This window comes from Sebastes umbrosus, chromosome 18, assembly GCF_015220745.1.
Source record: "Sebastes umbrosus isolate fSebUmb1 chromosome 18, fSebUmb1.pri, whole genome shotgun sequence".
NCBI classification, from domain to species: domain Eukaryota; kingdom Metazoa; phylum Chordata; class Actinopteri; order Perciformes; family Sebastidae; genus Sebastes; species Sebastes umbrosus.
This window is the reverse complement of record NC_051286.1, coordinates 27103408-27116563: the sequence shown is the minus strand read 5'-3', so window position 1 is coordinate 27116563 and position 13156 is coordinate 27103408. Positions and strand designations below refer to the sequence as shown.

The 13156-nt window shown below is 41.6% G+C and overlaps 1 protein-coding gene across 1 annotated transcript in view; it reads right to left on the bottom strand.

The window, feature by feature from the left end:
- Positions 1–12821, bottom strand: part of pnocb (prepronociceptin b) — a 33618-nt gene extending 20797 nt beyond the window's left edge. The window contains exon 1 of the mRNA XM_037751510.1: positions 12695–12821. The gene's annotated coding sequence lies outside the window, so the exon portion shown is untranslated. The remainder of the gene's footprint in view (positions 1–12694) is intronic.
- Positions 12822–13156: the final 335 nt, after the last annotated feature.

Sequence of the window (13156 nt, the reverse complement as noted above, 5' to 3'; positions counted from 1 at the left end):
GAACTGTAATGTCCGTGGCTAAATCCTGGAATACCGGACAGCGCCATTCAACCGTGACTCTTTTTCTATATACCGATCTGACAGAACATAGGACGATGTAGAAATTGAAGGAGCTGACAGGATTGCATTTCTCTGCAGTTGTAACGTTAACTTGAGTCATGAGACAAAGAAATGATTGATTGAAGAAGTCTGTGCTCCAACGTTAGTATTATTTTATTTATAAAATAATGTCACAGAGACTACATAAGCTATGTCCATATTTTATACAGTGTATGGTTATAATATAGATTATATATTATGAAGCTTGGGATGGACACCTGAGACATTGCCTACGTTACAAAATGGAGATTTTGAAAGAGGGGCATTTAGGAGGCAAGGAGGATCTAATGAATGATGATATTCAGTTGCATTCTTGGAAGTATAGGATTAAGTGTTTTCAAAGCTTGACCCATACTAAGGACTAAAAGTCAGGACATCTCAGCCTCAGCTGCTTCAATTTTGACAAATCTCTTATTAATCTGACATTTGTGTGTCCCCCAACTTTATTGAAGTGCAATACTAAATTACTGAAGTGCACCTTTAATTGACTGTTTTTGCTCACTGAAGAGCAGTGAAGGCTAGAGGATATTATTTTGACCTGTCATGAACTTTGATAATATCAAGGGTGGAAATATGCAAATCAAGCAGAGTCTAGTTCTTAAAAACTACAAATGAAGAGCACCTGGTTGTCTATGTAAAGGTTTCTTATCCTTTTGTCAATCGCTAGGGATGGCAATGTAGGTCCTCCCGTCATTCCTCCTCTTTGGTCCAGTCTGAAATATTTCATATACAGACGTTTATGGTACCCAGACGATGAATCCCAATGATGTTGGTGATCCTCTAACTTTCCTCTAGTGCCGCCATGTGGTTCATTTCATTTCATTGTTTTGAATGAAATGTCTCTACAACTATTGGATGGTTTGTCATTGTCAATTGGATTGAGACAAAATAAGTCAACGTTACTTTTAGTTTCACAGGGGACACGAACACCGGTCTCCTGGTTGAAAGTCTTGTGTTTTGTTTGACCCATCCACCTCCCCTCCTGCCCGCCCCGAATGGACTCTCATGTTATTAATACTACGTCACTCGTACTCTTAAAACGTCTCCGATACAACGGCACCGATACCACTTTACGGTGGTGCGCCTGACCCCGCTGGGCCGGGATCCCACCTCAGCCGGCACGCGTCGGCCCTCACTTTCATTGCGCCACAGGGTTTGGCTTGCACCCTCTGACTCGCATGTGCGTTAGACTCCTTGGTCCGTGTTTCAAGACGGGTCAGGTGGGTTGCCAACATCGCTGCAGACCCCTGGCGCCTTTTACGTGGGCCGAGGCCCGATCTGGCGGCACGACGTGGTTGGGACGCACTGAGGACGGTCCGCCCCGGTCGACAGTCGCACCGGGAGCAGGGAGCCCTCCACGGCGGGGAGAGAGGGCACAGCCAGCCCTTTGTCCACGGTGCGGCGAGGTCCGGGCGGGGAGCGCTGTAAATCTGCGGCCGCGAGCCACCTTCGCCCCGAGTCTTACCAAGACGACCTAGAGCCGGTCGCAGCGCACCGCCTCGTATGTGGGACTCCCCAGTCTGCCGTGTGTCGCTCACATCCTCCAGCTGGCTGTTAACGAAGGTCTTTAGGCACAGAGAAGTACTGGTATCGGTACTCGGTATTGGCGAGTACCCAAATGTAAGTACTTATACTTGTATTCGGTCTGAAAAAAAGTGGTATCAGTGCATCCCTAGCACCTACCAAACAGCAGTATTTGACAAGTTGAAAGTGAGAACGGGTTTGGAAACGTAGTGTTAGTATTCTTAAGACAAAATCTAATACTTAAATTTGAAATGTCATCATTTTTATAGGCCTGCATCACATTGGGAGCTTTCTCCATGCTCTTAAGAGCAGAATACTAAAGTATGCTACAATCAAAGTCACTAAAAGAATGAAAACTTTCTGGGATCTTGAGAACTTTAAAGGTCAGGCCTTCAAAGGTTATGAAACGCTGGATCGTGTTGTGATGATTGCCAATTATTTGGTGTCAAATGGTCATTTGTAATAGAAACACTTCATTAAATGGGAATACAGTGATCTGACTATGAAAAGTTACATTTATTGGGAACATATACAGCAACACTGATCCTGTGAACATTATTAGACGTCATTAACTTATCCAAAAAAAGTCATTTTACCCTTTTATTTTTACCCTCATGTCTTATCACACGTTCCTCGACATGCATGGATTATTGTGCCCGGGGGCTCCTGACAGCCAGGTCCAGAAACAGTCACAACTTTACCATATCTCAATAACTTCAAATTGAATCTGTGCCCTTCCCATCTGTGACACTTTGAGCCATGAACCGACACACTCCTCTCTCTGCTCTATTCCAGTAATGATACAGTTCTTGGTCTTGATATTGCCACTGGTCCATTTAGCCACCCTGCCCTATAAATTTGCATACTATTTCAGCTATCTTTATCAGTTCATATCATTTGCATAATCTATCTGACAGAGCTAGCAGTTGACTGGGCGCGGGGTGCGGGGGCTGATATATGATGTACTGTACACGGATAAAGTGGTCGCTGGGAAAGGGAGAAACCTGAACACCAGGGGAAACCAAGACAGCATAATCCGTCCAGGAGCCTGTAACTCATAGTAAGAGCTGCATTTGAAAATAGATCTTCATCATTCACAAATATAAACAACCTTGCCCTTCTAAACGAACGCTGGCATGAAAGCAAAAAGAAAATGTGACGGTAACGAAGGGCCTGATGTCCCTCTACTTTTAGTTTAGTGTTTCCATCTTGCACAAATGAATGCTTTTATCCAGTTCTTTCCAAAACAAATTATGCCTCCATTAGAGTTAACTAAGACCCTGAAAATGTTACGTGTTTTCAAGATAAAATGTTTGTCCCTTTGAATCACCCAGGAACAAGGAGAGCATTCATAAAAGGACCGTGGGTCTCATGCATTTGGTTTTGTTTTCTGGGTGCATTTTTTTTGTCCGAGTCTGAAATACATAACAAAATCTGGAGTAATGTTGAGTGGCTGGATCCCCCCCACCACAAGATTAAAGCTTCAGTAGTCAGTATATTTTTGGCATCATTGGGCAAAAATTCCATAATAACCTTTCAGCATATTGTAATTCAAGTGTTCTGAGAGAAAACTAGACTTCTGCTTCTCCTCACGGCTCTGTTTTCAGGCTTTAGAAATCTGGCTCATGACCCGAGACTTTGACCAATCACAGGTCATTTCATTGAAGAGAGCGTTCCTATTGGCTATGCTCCGGTCATGTGACCAGTACTTGGCGATTCTTCACCAGATTTCACAATGGCATGCGTCACAAACTTTCTCATTTTACAGCTAAACCGTGCACTACTAGATGATTCTGAAAACATCTGAGAGAGAAGTACGCATTAAAGTAACAGAATATTGATTCATATTTGATCAGCGCTGCCTAGTTTGACCGTTTGGTCGGAGTTCGTGAGTGATTAACAAGCCGGCTCTCATAGACGGCAGCTGGACAGCAGACCTCAGATCAGCTCTTACTGCTTGCTTTCCTCCGGTCTGTGAATCTTGCAGATGCCGTTAGAGCACCGGAGGACACCGGAGGACACAGAGGAACATTATTTTTTTCAGGTTACCTGTTTCATGTAGTACTGTCAGGGTATAGTGACCATTTTATAAAAATAACCTTTTTAATCATATTTGCTCCAATCTCGCCTACTTCAGCTTTAATCGTGATTAATCACAAATTAATCACTCGTTTTTATCTGTTCAAAATGAACCTTAAAGGGAGGTTTGTCAACAATTTAATCCTCTTATCAACATGGGATCGGGCAAATATGCTGCTTTTGCAAATGTATGTATATATTTATTATGGAAATCAATGAACAACACAAAACAAGGACAGATATTGTGCAGAAAACCCTCACAGTTACTGAATTTAGCATTAAAAAATATGCTCAAATCATAACAAACTGCAGCTCAAACAGGCAACAACAGCTGTCCAGTGTGTCAATGTGCTGACTTGACTCTGACTTGCCCCAAACTGCATGTGATTATCATAAAGTGGGCATGTCTGTAAAGGGGAGACTCGTGGGTCAGAGGTCCAGGGACACCCTTTAAAAACTGGCCATGCCAGTTTTTCCCTCGCCAAATATAGCATAAGTTTGAGCGTTTCTAATCTCATATGATACAGTATCTTCAATCTCGCTTTAAAACTAGCCCTGCTACAACCTAAAAACCTCAAGTTGTGTTAATGCGTTAAAGAATTAGTGGCGCAAAAACAATTTGCATTAACGCGTTATTATTGCATTAACTTTAACAGCCCTACCATAAATATTCCTGAGATATTCGGGGGAGGGAATTGCAGTTTTTTTTCCAAGTCAAAGACTGGGTACAAATGAAATTATAAATGCTTTTTTAAATAAAATGAAACATTAGATTCATCCCCCCTCCCAACCCCAATACATTTTGTACGGTCCCTAAAAAAAAAGACACTTTTGTGTTTCAAGCAAAAGCCAACAAGTGAATGGATGAGCAGCACCGTGTACAAAGTTGCAAAGTGTATTTATAAAGCTAACGGTGTGATAAATTAACATTAGCGGCGTTAATGAAGGGTGGAGAGGGGGCCAAGGTGTCATGAATGTGAGACGGGGGGGAGAAGAAAAGCTCCGTGCTCGTCTCTGACGGAGCTCTGACTCACTCTATCTCGTCCATTAGGCGTCTGCATGGAGCTGAGAAACACAAAAGGAGTCTGCTAATGCATAGATAACCTAGGGGTCTCTCCCTCCGTTTCCTTCCTGCTCCCACTGTTGCATCCTGTCCTTGTCGCTCCGTCCTTGTCTCAACCCTCCCTTTCTTCCTCTGCTCATCTCCCAGTGTTTCTGTGGATTATTATGGCTGACATCTTTTATCTTCAATGAGCTCAGGTTTCCAGTCTGTTCCAGTGGCGTGTAGATCTGAACCCCCCCTTCATTAAGGCCGAGCTGGAGCCACCAAGGATGGATGGCATGAAGATGTGGTCACTTTATAAAGAGGGGAAATGATTAAAATGCCTGTTCCATACCTATTACATCTCATGGGCCATTAATGGTACTTGATTAATTCTTTATAACCTGAGGAGATTCATGAGTGTTTTATCGCCTTACACTCGCTTGTAATCGCTTGTTGAAAATGCGTTGATCTGAGATAATGGGCCAATAAAGTGCGGTTTGGTGTGTGAACGGAGAGTGGAGGAAGACAAAGACAGGCCTCATATAATACTGATTCAAAATTCATAGTTTCTCCAGTCGGGTCCTGACACATATCTCTGGACGCCTGAGAGTAGGAAATCACTACAGTCTATTCTTTTATTTTTTCAAGAGTTAGTTTACTAACAGTCCCTTCCTCAATAATACAATGGAGGTAAATGGAATTTTGTCTGTGAAGCTCATAAAAAAGATTAAAAGTTACTCTGGATAATCCACAGATCACTATCATCATATTTTTTTGGTGGACAGTAGTGTTACTGAAAACTGTTGACACCGAGGTCTTTGTTCTAATGTCATTTTTCAATGCTGTGAGTGCAACAAATGAAGTTCCATTCACCTCTGCTGTACTGGGATGGAGGCAGAAGTGGCAAAGACGGACATCTCAAAACCTGAGCAAATAAAACCCAAACTATTTGCATGGCTAAATTAGAAAATACATATTTTTTTTGTAATTGGGGTTAAACAGGCGGCAACCTTCGGGTCTGAAAAGTGAAGCCAATGCAGAAGTGCCTTAAACCTGCATTCTGTCTAATGGCCAGCAGGGGGCGACTCCTCTGGTTGCAAAAAGAAGTCTGATTGTATAGAAGTCTATGAGAAAATGAGCCTACTTCTCTCTTGATTTATTACCTCGAAATATGTTGCAAATTTCATCAACCTACAAACACATTTATAAATATATCTAGGAGACGGGGTTGCTCGGAACACAATTTTCATAGGGACTATTTCTTTGGTAGAAAGTTGGTCGGGTGAAAACTTTTATTAAAAAACTGCAGATTAACAGGCACATTGTTTCTGGTAAGGCACATTGCTGTTTAATTACAAAATGACATTCACTCCCATTGTATTGCGGTGGAGTTAGACATCTCAGAGTCTGACCAAATAGAACCAAGATTATCTGCGTGGGTAGATACCAATAAAAGTAAATGAGAAAGTAAGTTCCTTTGTCATTTGGGGTGAACCGATCCTTTAATGTGTGTTAGGCTTTTAAATGGTTTAGGAAATGGAAGGATGGGTAGCACAGCTGCATGCACACACAAATACGAATTTAAAATACTTCTACAAATGAGCTGTGTCTTCTAAAGCAGGCTCGCTGCAACATATTAGTGCTCGTCATGCGGTGACTCATCACCAGGCCAGCCTCTTGACATGAGATAGTGTATCTCATAGGTCACTGATTGCCTGCAATTACACTGTGCTCAATACACTCATTTAAGAGGCCAACCCTAATTGAATTATTTTCAGATTGTTTTTTGGTCACTCTGCTTCCCAAAGTGTATGGAGAACAGTTCTTTCTGTTAACACACTGCAATGCAAATAATCAAGGTGGTAATTTCCACTGGAGAAGAGAGAGGGACATCACTTCTATACCCCTCACTTTTATAGTTTCAAACTAAAACCTCTTTGCACAGTTTTCTCTATCCAGATGCCAAAATCCAGCTGTGGGAGGATCTGAGCTGATAAAAATGTTGGTACACTCCTCTCAGTCACCTTCAGTTATTACGATACGTTCAGAGCAACGAGCTTAACAAGCAGCAGGGACGGATGCTCTTAGTGCATTGTGATGGTTTCACCTCTTAGGCTGAATACAGACTACCCTACCTTATCGGTGAAGATTGTCATGAGGTGTGAGTCTTCTTCAATACAGCATGATGTTCATTTAGTAAAAGATGGCGATGATCAAGAGGGCAACGACCAAAAACCAAGATGGCGATGGCCAAAAACCAAGATGGCAACGGCCAAAAAACAAGATGGCGACGGCCAAAAACCAAGATGGTGACAGCCAAAAACCAAGATGGCGACGGCCAAAAGATGGTGACGGCCAAAAACAAAGATGGTGACAGCCAAAAACCAAGATGGCGACGGCCAAAAACTAAGATGGCGACGACCAAAAACCAAGATGGCGACGGCCAAAAACCAAGATGGTGACAGCCAAAAACCAAGATGGCGACGGCCAAAAGATGGTGACGGCCAAAAACCAAGATGGCGACGGCCAAAATCCAAGATGGCGACGGCCAAAACCTAAGATGGCGACGACCAAAAACCAAGATGGCGAAGGCCAAAAACCAAGATGCCGATGGTCAAAAACCAAGATAGCAACAGCCAAAAAACCAAGATAGCAAGAGCCAAGAACCAAGATGGCGACGGCCAAAAACTAAGATGGCGATGGCTAAAATGCCGAATTAGAGGCTTCAAAATGACAGTCCACAGACCAATGGGTGACATCATGGTCACTATGTCCACTTCTTATTCAGACTATGGTCGTCGGGGCAATATGAAACCTGAAACCAGACACTCCTCAGGGCTGAAAAGGGGTTGGCTACTTATTTTTCGGGAAATATTTTTATTTACACTCTTAAAAGATGCTATAATTGATTTATAAACAGCCAAAGACAAGACAGTAAAGCACACTTCTGAAACCAAACCTATGGCCTTACAACCTTGACATTACCTCGATTCTTCCTTGAGCTCAAAACTCACACACATTGAATAGCCCAAAGAAACCCACAAGAGTCACGCAACACCCCTGAAATCGACGCCAAACATGACCACCGTCGTCCTGTCAAAACACAGATAACAAGTTACTCTTTGGAAAAGCCTTCAGTTTGAGGAGGATTTACACATCGGGATCATCTCTCGCACACGGCACTGTAAATCCAGCCTGCGCAGCCACAGATAAACAGTGATGTGACTCAGTGGACAGTTTAGGGGACAAGGAGCTGGAGACGGTGCTCTTGCAGTTGTGCCCTTCCTTGCAGGTCGGATCCTGAAATGACTCATCTGAGAGAATGCGCTTAATCCAATTTAGACGGGTCCGCCACAGCTGCACCAGGTCTCCTGATTGGACCTGTTAACCTGCCCTGTTGCAGCATTCAAATTGTCACATAGAAGCAGATGGATTATGTGCATCATCGAGGGGGAAGAGGTCATGATGATGATGTGTATGCAGCTAAATTCAAATAAGATAGTGTTAACATGCAATTACATGCGATAGAGAACAATCTCTTTGTGTAACTGTGATCATATCTACTGGAAGAATCACACTTCCTGCTCCTGGATGTGCCTTTATCTCGCATTGCTTTTATTCTTTAGGAAATCTTATCTCATATAGACTGTGGAGCGCACAAATTGAGTGGAAATACGATAAACCGCATCTTATTTTCTCCTCATATCCCGCAAAGACTATAACACTCTCACGCGCACGCGTTTGTGCAAATATTAAATGGCGATATGATACTCTTTGTATTCATATTCGGATCCTTTGCGAGGCACTATCACATCAGATCAATTGAGCATATCATTACTATTGTTTCCATCAATTGCACTCGCAGGGTTTATTGTAATTGGGAACATGTTTGGCACCCGAGGGGTAGATCATTCCCAGCGTCAGATGATATGGAACTCACACCAACAATCATTTCATTTGGTCCCCATGAAGCTGTCTTTAATAGCTTCAAAATAATATTCTCCCCGTGCACCTTGAACGATAGCGCGCTGAGAGAGAGAGAGAGCAGACACATCGCCTTTCCATTTGGCTAATAAACTGTTGCAAAGGCCGAAGCTAAAAAGGGTGGACGCTGTTTGAGATTGCAGAGAAGTGCAGAGAAGTGCAGAGAAATGCATTCACGTGACTCTTTGCTCCCATGGCATTCCCCCAAAGTTCTAGAGGGTTGTTTAGCTCTGACCAGAAAAGGTGACACACACACACTGACATATGTAGGAAATGTTCCATGATGCTGAAATCAAGCGAAACCATCTAGAAAGCGCTATAAAAAGTGAATGGAAAATGTCAAAAAATGACGAGTGTCAAAGTAGGAAAAAATATCGAATTACTTTTGGGCTGTCAGTCGTTTATATTGAATCACCGTAGCGCAAATTAATCACACATTTTTTTATCTGTCTAAAATGCTAAAGGGAGATTTGTCAAGTATTTAATACTCTTATCAACATGGGAGTGGACAAATATGCTGCTTTATGCAAATGTTTGTATATATTTATTTTTGGAAATCAATTAACAACACAAAACAATGACAGATATTGTCCAGGAACCCTCACAGGTACTGCATTTAGCATAAAACAATATGCTCCAATCATAACATGGCAAACTGCAGCCCAACAGGCAACAACAGCTGTCAGTGTGTCAGTGTGCTGACTTGACTATGACTTGCCCCAAACTGCATGTGATGATCATAAAGTGGGCATGTCTGTAAAGGGGAGACTCGTGGGTACCAATAGAACCCATTTATATTCACTGATCTGGAGGTCAGAGGTCAAGGTACTCCTTTGAAAACGGTCATGCCAGTTTTTCCTCGCCAAAATTTTGCGTAAGTTTGGAGCGTTATTTAACCTCCTTCACGACAAGCTAGTATGACATGGTTGGTACCGATGGATTTTTAGTTTTTTTTAGTTTCATATGATACCAGTATCTTCACTCTAGCTTTAAAATTGAGCCCGCTACAACCTAAAAATCGCAATTTGCATGAATGCATCAAAGAAATTAGTGGCATTATTTGGCATTATATATTTTGTATTATTATTATCACATTAACTTTGATAGCCCTAAAATTTTTACATCATTATTCTCATTTTCATTGAAAAACATAATAAAATTATTATGGTGTGATTTTCGCCGGGATCTGTACCAAACAAAGATGTTTTCTTAAGTCTGTAGAATATGATGTGTAAGCCGGAACATCTCTGCAGCACCACAATTTTTAAAGAGGACCTATTATACTTTTGTGCTTTTTCCCCTTTCCTTCAGTGAGTTAAATCTTTTTTTGTGCATGTAAAAGGTCTGCAGAGTTACAAAGCCAAAGTCCAATGCGATTACGATAAAATTTCGATTAATTGTGCAGCATATGTCAAAGCTAAATCAGCTCTTGACTGTTGGAAAACAAAAGGTTTTAACTAGGGCTGTCGAAGATAATGCAATAATAACCCGTTAACGCAAATTCGTTTTAACGCTAATTTCTTTAACGCATTAACGCAACTTGTAATTTTTTTGGAATCCATTGGTACCAACCATGCCATACTAGCTTGTCGCCAAGGAGGTTGTATATAACGAGCAAATCTTGCGCTAAAGTTTGGTGAAGAAAAACTGGGGTGGCCATTTTCAAAGGGGTCCCTTGACCTCTGACCTCCAGATATGTGAATGAAAATGGGTTCTATGGGTACCCACGAGTCTCCGCTTTACAGACATGCCCACTTTATGATAATCACATGCAGTTTGGGGCAAGTCATAGTCAAGCCAGCACACTGACACACTGACAGCTGTTGTTGCCTGTTGGGCTGCAGTTTACCATGTTATGATTGGAGCATATTTTTCATGCTAAATGCCAACATTTGTCATTGTGTTGTTAATTGATTTCCAATAATAACTATATACATACATTTGCATAAAGCAGCATATTTGCTCACTCCCATGTTGATAAGAGTATTAAATACTTGACAAATCTCCCTTTAAGGTACATTTTGAACAGGTAAAAAAATGTGTGATTAATTTGCAATTAATTGCAATTAACTATGGACAATCATGCGATTAATCATGATTAAATATTTTAATTGACTGATAGCCCCTAATTTTAAGCCAACAGGGACATTGCACTTTTTAATGATCTCCCATCCTGCAGTGTTTTACATCCCACCAGCCCACCAGACTGTAGAGCTGGAATTCTGCAGAGTGTTAAGGCAGCTGACATGGTGTCATCATTGATCTGGTTGCTGTTAAGCTGCGTTGACTCCTGCACTAATCCATTGGACATGGAGCCAAGGGAAAGCAATCTAGCACAGCCAGACAAGCTCGCCACTTTTATCAAGGTGAGGACAGTGAGGCTGGGAAAAAAAAGTGACCAAACCACAAAAAATACTCTTGCATGGGATTGCAACAGATACAGAAATATCAGGTAACTTGGCTTCTCTTATTCCTCGGTAAACCATTCCATGATCACGAAGAGGATTTGTGTATGTAAAACACTGCAAGCAGTCTTAATGAATATTGACAGAAACAATCCTGTAAACTGGAATCAGTTCAATCTAAATCCTAAAAGCTTTTATCAGCTGATTAAAGAGAGATGATGTACTGGCAAAGCAACCGAGACAGAATAAATAAATTGCAAAAGAAATCGTGACATTCTTGAGGTCGGATTAGATTAAACCAATTTCAGATTTTGGGATTTACTAAAATCTGATTAATTTTTATGGATCCTTGGATGATCTATTTTGGGATATTTTTAATTTTAAAAAGCCTATAAATAAGCACATTTTTACACAAAATAAGAAATAAATAAAAAACTCAACATAAATCGGTTTACTTTAACCACTTAACTTACTCAAACACACTATTCCGATTAGTCCGATAAAATACTGTATGTGACTCTGTCCTGTAAACACATTCCATTCTTCATGAAACATTCCCCCCTGTGTGAAGTCATTTATCTGTGAATGGCACATTAACCACCCTCTTTTCTCTCCCGTCTGCGCCAGCACCGTCTTCACTGATAATGGCAAAAGATTATGCACATTCATTACCATTATCATTAAAATCATCATTATCGGGCGCTTAGCATAATAACAGCGTTCGACTGATTCACTTCTTTTTTTTCTCCTACTTGTTTAGGCTTGACACTGGTGCTGCTTTAGCTTGAATAGAATAGCTTTTGTTTCTTTGAAGCTTTTGTGTGATGTATTTAATCTGACATATAATAATACCACCATGATCTGTCACAAGCTGCTTTTGGAGTGGTGTTCACTGACTTCTAGCAGTTCTATTTTGATCAATTATCTTAAAAAAAAATTGTGAAAATTAGAAGGAATGTTTCTAAAATGCAATTTTATATTTGCTTTTTTAAAGTTAATTTATACAAACATTTATTTGTATATTATATCTTCATATATACTCTACTTGTGTTACATTAAAGTCAGGTACACCTTAACCCAATACGAACTGAGTGACTAACTGTTTCCTCAGCACGATCTGGGACTTTCTCTCTGGTTAATTAAGTAATAATCAGGTGCGATGTGGGTACTGCTGACGGTGACTGTGTTACCTTTAGAGCCGCAGGGGAGACAATCAGAGTAATGGGAAAAAAAAACTAAAAAAAAACGATTACTGCAGGTGAGGAGCGTTATTTACAGCATCACCTCCGAGGTCAAAAATCCCCAAATTACAAAGCCAGAAACACAAAGCAGAATAAGAAAGGGAATGAAAGGGGGGCTGAGGGGAGAATCCTAACAGTGGTTGCCCTTAAACAACAATATTCCCCCAGGATCTATTAGCCAGTGGTGTGTGCATACAATAGACAACAAGTCCTTTCCCTAATTAACTGTTTCCTCATCTCTAAACAAGTGTCTTGTCTTATTCACAATCTGTACACACAGGTAGGCTCACACTCATATGGAAAAAAAAAGTCCTTACCTGTATCTGTGACGTAAAGATACTCTCTCTTCGTCCTCCTTCTGTGGAGAGTTTGGTGGCTCAGCTCGTATCCTCAGGCTAAGGGTTTCAACAACTGATCGCATGCCTCCTCTGAGGCTTCTTATAATGGCACACCCCTTCCCTCCTGGCTCAACCCTCCACTTCCCCCGCCTCCCCTCCCTTCCCCTGTATATCACCATAGAGGAGGGCTAGAGAGAGGGGTGGATTCCCCCATTCTGTTACGCACGAACCCCCCGGGCAGACACACCAACCCGTGACCTGCGCTGACGTAGCAAGCATCGCCTACGCCACCAGTTTCGTCTTCATTGAGCCAACTAATGGGGCTCTAAAAGTGTGCATCATCCACCATGAGAGTGATCCAGAAATTCCTATGTCTGAGGTGTCCATAAAACCCACAACCTCGACGCCAACCGCCGTCGGTCAAGGTCAGGGGAACAATAG